Consider the following 10,156-nt stretch of genomic DNA (forward strand, 5'->3'; position numbering starts at 1 on the left):
ATCTGCATTCTCTTCTGTAATTGTAATCTGTGTACTTGTTTTGTTTTATTTTTGTATTTAAATGGATTCAGTGCTTTTCCCCAGTCATTTTACTATATTCCTAGGATAAGAAAGATTTTTTTTTTAATCATCTCTTGTTTGGCTGGGTTTCATTGTCAATTTAATTGTTTACTATTTTTGAATGCACTTTCAAGCAAGGCTCACAGATGTTGTATTATTGAGAATTCTGTTTGCTTTTAAAATTTTATAGTTATCCATGCATGGTTTTTTTACTTGAAAGAGGATACTGAGCACTCACTACCATGCTAAACTGGGTGTACATTGAAATTCCTTACCTAGAAAACTTTCAAATTGGCCAATCAACCATACACTGTACTAACTATAGTAACAATCAAGCCCCAGATGTTGTATGAGTTTTCAAGACAGAAAGAACAGATTGAGCAAAAGCATAGAGATGAGAAACATCATGCAGAGGTACTATCAAAATTTAGATAGTGCTGGAGCATGTGGTTAAGACAGAACAGGATGACAGAAAGTCTGGAGCAGTAGAACTTGACCAGTGCTTGAAGGCCCTAAAATCCAAACTTGATTTATAGAACATAGTATAATATAATTGTGTTAGTCAATTCCCATCCCACTCCCACCTCTACCATTAGATGTTTGCTGCCAGTATTCTACTGTCTTTTGGCATGGAGTATTGCATTTTGATGTTTTCATAGCATTTTCATTCATTTTTGAGTTGGCTGTATTACAGAACTGAGGCTTTTTCAAGAATAGCTCTTATAGCGCATATTCTCTGAAAAATTTTTGACACATCTTACAGTGTCTGCCAGTAGCTTTTACACTTGAAAACAACTTGGCTGCATATCATGTGGCAGTATCACACCTTCTTTATTTCAGTATCTGTAGATACTACTCCACTATTTTCAAGCAATAGGTGTTGCTCTGTGGAAGGGTAAAGCCAGCTTAATATTTACCACTTGAAAGTGACTTGCTTCTTCTCTTAAAATACCTGAAGAATTTTGTTTGTTTTATTCTTTAAGATGAAAAAAATGTAACTTGGGGTTATGCATTTCTGTAAGTTGTCCTCTATTTTTTTTTTCCTAAAAATAATGTATGCCCTTTTTATTTGTGGTTTCAGTTCTTCCTTTATCCTAGGGATATTTTACTGTATCCTATGTTGAATAATTGTCTGGTTCATTTGTTAATCTCTTTACTGTTATGTTACATCATTTGGCCTTTCTTTTTTTTAAATCTACTGTCTTCTAATTAATTATGTATTTATCTCTTCTCTTTATACTTAAATCACTATGCCAGTTTTTCCATTAAAGCTTTATTCTGTTTTTTTTTTTCCTGGTTCTAATTCATTTATTTATTCCGTTTTGACCTTGTTAAGAGCTTTTTTTTTTTTTTTTTAATTGTAGAGCACAGAGCACTAACAGCAGGGGACAGACATTGCTGCACTATTTTTTTTTTAAATAAATTTATTTATTTTTGGCTGCATTGGGTCTTTGTTGCTGCGCGCGGCTTTCTCTAGTTGCAGCGAGTGGGGGCTACTCTTCGTTGTGGTGCGCGGGCTTCTCATTGCGGTGGCTTCTCTTGTTGCAGAGCACAGACCCTAGGTGTGTGGGCTTCAGTAGCTGTGGCTTGTGGGCTCTAGAGTGCAGGCTCAGTTGTGGCACACGGGCTTAGTTGCTCCGTGACATGTGGGATCTTCCCAGACTAGGGCTCAAACCCATGTCCCCTGCATTGGCAGGTAGATTCTTAACCACTGCACCACCAGGGAAGCCCCCTAGACCTTTTTTCTTTTCTCCTGCTCTTAATTCTCCATTTTTATTTCCTTTCATTGACTAGTCATCTTGTCTTAGTGCTCTTATTTTACTGAATCTAGTTGCTTAAATTTTGTAGCATGAAAAATTCTCATGTAATGGTTCTTCTGTTCCTTGGACTATATTTACTTACAAACAAAGTTTCTTTGTTTCATTCTTCTTTGTTTTACTCAATATGTTTACATAGTTGCTGTGCACTTTTTCCCCTATTGTTCTTGTTTAATTTGAGTTTTCTGTTCGCACCTTACTATATTTTGCTACAGCTGAATTTACTCTGACACTGTTTTTGGCTCGGTTTGGTAGCTGAAATATTCACTCTTCCTCACCTGCTTTGGAAAAAATATTAACCTCCTAATTCCTGGAACCTGTGAATATGTTACCTTAAGTGTCAAAATGTCAAAAGAGCCTTTGCAAATGGGATTAAGATCTTGAAATGAGAAGATTATCCTGGATTACCTGTTGGGGTCAATATAATCACAAGAATCCTTACAAGAGGGAAGTAGGTGAGTAATAGAGTGGAGATGTGACAGTTCATGCAGATGGTGGAGTGGTATGTTTTGGAGATGAAGGAGGGAAACCATAGCCAAGGAATGCAAGTAGCCTCTAGAATGTGGAAAATGTCAGGGGAACAGATTCTCCCCTCAAGCCTCCAGATAAAACCAATCCTGCTAACACCTTGATTTTAAGCTATAAAACCCATATTGGACTTCTGACCTCCAGAACTTTAAGATAATAAATCTGTATTTTAAACCACTAAGTTGTGGTAGTTTGCTATAGCAGCAATAGGAAACTAACCCAGTAAGGAATCTTTAGAACAAGTCTTTCTCTTAGATCCAGACCTAATCTGAGCCATTTTACTGCTTCTCCTGCATCTCTTCTGAAGACAAGCTCACTGCTGCTGGTAAAGAGAGACTATTGGGGTCTAGGCAGAGCAGAGATGAGCTGAGTGATTCTGCTCATCAGTCCACTCAAGGCTGCCTGGTATAGAAAGAAACTCAAAATGCTTCTCCATCTTCTTTAATATGATCAGTAGTGGAAGCAATAAATTCCAACAGAAAAACATTTAAAAGGATTGGAGCAAGCCCCAAAAGATGAATAAAGTGTTTTATTTGTGGAAATGGTGGGAGAAGGACTAAGAAGATCAAAGTTTTATCAGAGAAACATGGAAGAGTATGTCAGTATGAGCAACTCAAGGGCATGTTACATTATGAGGAAGGTGTGAAAGGACTAACAGTTTAAAACAGGCAAAAAGTGGTCATATCCTCAAGATCTGGACTTGAGATAGGGGTCATCCAGTTCAAGACCACCTCACATCCATGTATTTTTATGGCCAGTATTCTCACATTCACCCCTATACAGACCCATCTGCATTACTTGTCCTCATCATTCATTTCCTTACAATCTTCCACATGCACCCACAGTTGCTATATAATCAGTTAAATCTAAAAGTGAAGAATTAATATGAAATTAAATTGTAGCTAGTAGTACTCCAGTAATACCTGACAGCAGAAAATGTTAATGAATTCTGGATTGTCAGTCCACCACATTGAAGGGTCCTATAGATAATGACTTGCTGAAAATGAGCTCACAGTCTAAAACTATAAAACATAACTCTAAGGTAGATTCTGCAAACACTAAGAACAGCAAGTGTTTTTTTTTTGTTTTGCAGTACGTGGGCCTCTCACTGTTGTGGCCTCTCCCGTTGCGGAGCACAGGCTCCGTACGCGCAGGCTCAGCGGCCATGGCTTATGGGCCTAGCCGCTCCATGGCATGTGGGATCCTCCCGGACCGGGGCGCAAACCCGTGTCCCCTGCATCGGCAGGCAGACTCTCAACCACTGTGCCACCATGGAAGCCCCAAGAACAGCAAGTTTTAACCATTAAGATAATTTAATTGAACAGTGTTTTAGGGAGAGTAACTCAGAATGTTCAAAATTATTAAAGCTGCAAAAACACAAAGCAGTATCAAGAAAAGAAACAGATTTTAAAAATAACCAAATAGTAGTTTTAGAAATAAAAAATATTGTTCTAGAACTTATGAAAAATGTGGATGGACTAAACAGTAAATTAGACATAGTTGAAAATTGATGAACTAGAAGATAGAGCTGAAGAATTACCTATAACATACATCAGAGAGATAATAGAGATATAAAGGAGGGATTAAGATAAATGAGAATAAAATGTGAAACTATGATGTATGTCAAATTGAGGTTTCTGAAGAGTAAAAGAAAATAAGACAGATAATCAAAGGGATAATGACTGAGCATTTTTGATAACTGATAAAAGAGCTAAATCCTTGGAATCAGGAAACATTATTAGGAAGCTCATTACAGAAAAAAAAAAAAAAATCCACACCTCAGTACACTATACCAAAAATTCAGAATACCAATAACAACCTTAACACAACTGGAGAGGATACTTACAAAAGAATGATGATTTGTCAGACTGTAAGCTTCTCAATAGCAATTGTGAAGGTAGAAATAGACATCTAATGTCAACAATATAAAATAGTGTGCTTATGATACAGTTGCTATCATACCAAAAAAAAGGGGTGAAATGAAGACATTTCTTTAGATAAAAGCTATAAAAAAGTTAGCCAAAAAAACACAGAAAGGATCATATGATGCCTTCTAAAATTCCTCTCTGTTCCCAATTCCTTAGTCCCTTCGCATAATTCCACAACCTAGAGGCTCACATGATTCCCTCACGTCTATCCTTCACACAGTCAGTCTGTAACTTTAAAAGTCTCAGCAGGACTCACAGAATTACTCAGATCGACACTATCTTTCATATAAATCAAATAGGTATTATATAACTACTTGAATTTTAATAGGTCATGGCACATACATCACTCATAATACATGAAAGATGTACTGCCTATACAGTGCATATATAAAATTATGTTACAGTGTCACCCAACATATCACGCTCACACTACTTTCACATACAATGACCATCTCATCCCTACATCCACTACATAAAATACATTAAACTATACTCACTAAACATGACATACTTATCAACTCTGTAAAAAATATACAGCACACACTAAATTTCCTCATTCCCACACTAACGTGACCCACCAGAAATTCTCCAGTGACCTAAAAGACAAAGTAGATGTATTTTGAGAAGTAAAAGTTCTGTTACAGGCTTAATTAAAGCATTTAAACAGGGGAAGGGATTTAATGTGTTTGAGTTATTTTATCAGGAACAAGAACTTACCTATTTGCTGAAGCTTGTGAATTTAAAGGCATAGTCCTTTTGATTGGAAACTTAGATTAAGAGGAAGTAAGAAAAGTAACTGGGATATTTTTGATATATTTAAATCAGTGGGAGAAGTAGAGGTGATTCAAGAAATACACAAATTATTTAGGAAAACTCCAACAACCTAGAATTTATCTGTAAATTGGGGAGGTTTTGAGATAGGCTATGAGTATGGTGAGTATAGATGAAAAACTGACTCGGAGTCCTTTGGGACAGGGGACACTGAGAAAGGTGACACCACTGACTAAGCCAAGTGATGGCTATGCCATTTAATAGTAAGTTGCTTCCTGAGAGGGGAGCTATAGCCATTGTTGGGAGGTGGAAGTCTGGAGTCAACCTTAGAGATCCTACTGCAGTCTCCTACTCAAGCTCAGAACCCAGCAGGTCCCCCAAAACTCTGGCAACAGAGGCCTTCCTGTGAGATTCCACAGAGCAGATATCTGGAAGAGGGAGCTGGGGACAAGAAATAGAAGTCAGTGGATTCTTTTTTTCTGTAAATTCTAACTCTATCAGGAAGTAGCAGGACTTTTATTTGATAATACACAGCTGACAAACTGATGTACTTTACCTATGAACATACACCAAATTTATTCTTCTGGTAAATAGAGTAGGAATAACAAATAATACATGTACCTGACTATGTACCAGGCAAGAAATGGAGCCTTTGATACACTGCAGGAAACAACATAGGCCACACATAGGTAATCAGACACATTTTTCCAACAAATATATTTGTATACCTGGATTTTAGACAGAAACCAGACTGTAAATTTCATGAGGACAAGTGCCGCGTGTGTTATTTTACATGGTATTTCTTCATTGTTTGTCAAAGGGAAATAATATTATTTTACTTTTGGTCCATGGTCCCTTTGGTCCATGGCTACAGCCAGACAGCAGAGGATTCAGACTGAGAAGACATCTCCTGTGCCTCTTTTGTAGACAAGCTCATTCATAATGATATGGGTGTAGGAACGAGGAGATACTGAGAAGGAATCAGTCAGGGAGATGGGTCAGCATGATGGTCTAGAATTGGAACTGAGCTCCTTTGCTCAACCATGGCCACAAATGACCCCATCTTTCAAGGACTGCTTAGGGTCTCTGTTTCTGATCAATGGGAAGAAATATACCACGTTATTTTCCCTGTCTCCTTTGGAAGAAACTCTTAAAGGATATGAATGGGAAGATTACAAACCAAAGAGAAACGTAGAAATACACTTCCAGGAGTCTACGGCAAGTCTGTGAAGTCTTCATTTGAACATCTCCAGCACCATGGCCAGTTCCTAGTGAACTCTGAAAAAAATATTGTTGACTGAAAAAGTGCACAACGTGAGAGCTGTCAGTTGTTTCATTGGGGACTTATTGAGAACTATAGCCTGGGAGACAGACAACTCTGAGGGACTGCTCCAAAGAGGTGGGGGGAAGGTCAGTATATATGTGATTTTGGTGAAGAGAGTACATGCAAACACACATCTTGGTAGAAGGTTGCTGCTAGTCACAGGAAGGTTGCTACTCATCATGAGGAGCACATGTCTCTGTTAATGATTTTGGTGCTTTTCTAGGTATGAGAAGATGCAAGAAACTGGGTTCATAAAATTTCTGATGAGGAAAATCAAGCTAATAATATCCAAACTTTAGTGACTACATACTGTATTTCAGGCATGGTTCTAAGTTTGTGATATTCTGTATACATCTCTAGAAATACCACATACAAGATAGCCAACATCACTGACATCCACAACACACACTTTTTTAATAATTGTTTATTTGGGTTTTGGAATAAATGGAGGTTCACATGGGAAAGTCACCTCAATTTCTATGAGTGCAAGTCTCATGTGTGGTAACAATGTTTGACACATAATATCCACTCTTTTTTGAATGGACACTGACCCCAGAAAATGCCATATCTCAATTTTTTTAATTCAGTTCCCTAGAATTCTGGAAGACTCAAGAGGATGCTCCTCAGCCTGAGTCATATGTGGTGGTCCCAGCCTGGAGTCAGACAGCAGGAGAAAATGCCTCTGCCTCAGGATATTTCTCCTGCATCTCCTCTGCACACAACCTTATTTTTGCTGGTGACGATGGTAAGGAAGATACAAAGGTGGGATCTCAGCTTGGAAAGGAGGTACAGCTGAACTGCTTAGCCTAATCCCTATTTATTTCACTTACCCTTCAAAAATAAGAAAGGAATTCAGGGCAGAGGGACTAGGACTGAAACCTCTGCCTAAGGACAAATAGGGAGTATGCCTTCAAGGACAGGACAAAGTTTCTTAGCACTTTCAACATATGAACCCTGGGACAGTTGTGAGTGAGGTAGTGGGCAGTGCTGATATGCACATGGGAATTTAATCAGAACCTTCCCCTTCAGATCAGCACACTCATATCCTCACACACACACACAGTGAGTCCTTCATATCAAATATGGCCCTATTTCTCTTACTTTCACTTTTTCTCTCAAATACATACACCTTCACTCCCCATCTGTCTTTCCCATTCTCTAGTAGCATTACATAGCTACACCTTTATGCCCCCATTCTTTCACTCAATCATTCTCAGAATCACCTGTTTACACACTAATCCCATAAATAGTTCACATCCCCTCACACATATAAACTGTTTTAACTCCCTATGCTAGGTCAGACTCATGAAAATTCATATGCCCTGGAGGGAATGCACTCTCATATACAGTCTTTCTAATCTATACACAACTTCACCCACAAAACCTTCAGTTCTTCATAGAGAGGCACATGCTGAGAGCTCACATACACTTCTTCTAACATTCTAAGTCCTACTGTCTCACAGTAAGAACATGTACCACTCTTGTACTTGTTTACATGTACAGAAACACCACATAACACACATGCACACACCCATTCACCATCCCTTTTCACCAACATTAAAAACACCATGTATGTTCTGGAACATACATACACCATACCCTCATTACTAGATATTTATATCATGTATATTTTCCAAATAAAACATGCCACACACAGAATTGTGAAATATCACATATATATGTACTTCTACTCCACATGCCCATACAGAAATATTTTCATGGCCATCTTAACTCGTATAGACTTCACATACTTATCCTAGTTTTCTTATGCTTGAAATTTTCTTTCCTAGGAATTCATCAATTACGTCAAGATGTTTCTTGTCTTGAATCCCCTGAGATGCCTCCACCCAAGGATTTGAAGCAATGGGAGACTTCCTTCCCTTTTCCACAAGTCTCTTTTCCATTTCATTTGGTTAATAGTAATAAGTCCTTTATGTCATCAGTACATATGAAAGAGAAAAGGGTCATGAACATTAACTACATGCCTGTCCAAATGAAAAGGGGTGTGGCTATCTTATGGGATACAGAGGAAGGATTGGAGCCTCCCTCAAAGAAAATAAGAATAGAAGAAATGACCTATCCTGAATAGATCCATACATCATTCATCCTCTCTCATGTGTCTGCAAAGGAGCTCATAACTGACAGCGAGTCCAGCTTGGACAGCAAAGCCCAAGATGAAATGGAGAAGGCTGAAAGTCCAGCAGAACCTCCAGCTCTAGAGGAATGTTCAAAGCCCAAGACATCTGAATGGCTAGTAGCCCTGGATAGTGGCTTCAGGAGTATGGGCTGCTGTTGGGTCTTTTCCAACTTAGAGGTCTTTCAGGAGCATGTGGAACACGGGGTCAATGACGGCTTTAGCTGTCATGCTTTCTATCTTGCCTTGGCTTGGCTAAAGAGCAAGGGGAACAGGAAAGGGAAAAAGAAGAGGAGGAAGAAGAAAATCAAGATGATAACATCTGGATGACAGAAAGAAAAATATTTTGGCATGAAGACATGCTCATGCAAATAAACAGACTTTTTCAGCCCCTAAAAGAGAGGAAGTAAAGGAGGCCCGTCCACCAAGGAGGCTTCATCTTCTCTAAGCAGTCATAGTACCCACCTTAGTTTATACATCTCTACCACCACACCACCTATAGGAGCAGAGAAGCCATTTTAATGTTATCCACTGCTCTCCTGAGGAGCAGGGAGAAGAAGGCAGATCACACCATACAGAAGAGCAAGATGTCCTCATGAAAACTAAAGAAAAATGAAAATTAGTGTATCATCTCCACCACTATAATTGAGAAAACAAGACTCTGTTGGAAGTGGAAACTGCTGTGGACTGGATTGCAGAAGAGGTGAGGACTCCAGGGGTAAGGGAGCATGTTAAGGATATTTAGGATGCAAAGTTCTGAGAAAACGTGCCATCCACCAGAGATACCTCCCAAGGGTCCAGGAGGCGGAGTACTTGGTTGATGGTAAATTAATGAGAATGTTTCCTGCCCCTGCCCTTTGAGGGGACAAGAATAAAGACCTGACTAGCAGTTCAGCAGGGCAGAGAAGGCTGTGCCCACCATTCCTAGGTAAACCAGAGGTCACCAGAGTCCCATCCCCTCTAGGTTTATTCCCTGGCCTGCCTCCCTTCCAAGAGGCACAGGGCAGGATATCGACAGGACTTCTGTCTTTGAAGAAGGATTGACATGCAGGCCAGTCATGGTTCTACCCTTTCTCTGGGTGTGAGTGAGATCTCAGACTCCATCTTGTGATTTTTATACCTGGGAGGAGACTGCTGAGGAGGTGTAACTACTTGAAATAACAAGTAGTCAAATCCATTTATTTTTCTGGGAAAAATTTCCCTTCTTATATACTAAGAGCCAGTAGTTCTGGCCGCCTCCTCAAAAGTGTCAGGCATAACTGGTAAAGGAAGGGGATGGAGGCTACCCTTATGCCATGAACCATTTTTGGAAACTTTTAATTTAATGTGTTGCTTCCCAAAGGACATCTATATCCTTTTATGAAGGTTCACAATTCTTGTATCTTATTCTTTCCTTTTGTTACAGCATGAAGCATCTTGTTCTAGTTGGCCAGCAGAGGAGTTAAATATAGATGGAGCTGCAAGGACATTGTAAAGCCAGGTTCATACTACAGTAAATGAGAGTATGTCTTTTTAGTTAAGGGAACAAATGAAGGACTCATCTTCCACGCTCCAAAAGTCACAGTTAGAATGGAACCTGGCAATTTTCCTGAAT

General features: G+C 39.1%; 1 pseudogene; it reads left to right on the top strand.

The window, feature by feature from the left end:
- The first annotated feature begins 5,348 nt into the window (after positions 1-5,348).
- On the top strand, positions 5,349-9,583 carry LOC149749625 (protein FAM170A-like; annotated as a pseudogene).
- The last annotated feature ends 573 nt before the right edge of the window (positions 9,584-10,156 follow it).

Source organism: Delphinapterus leucas, chromosome 3, assembly GCF_059928025.1.
Source record: "Delphinapterus leucas isolate spDelLeu-1000000601 "Yukka" chromosome 3, BTC_Dleu_Yukka2, whole genome shotgun sequence".
In the NCBI taxonomy this organism is placed as follows: Eukaryota; Metazoa; Chordata; class Mammalia; order Artiodactyla; family Monodontidae; genus Delphinapterus; species Delphinapterus leucas.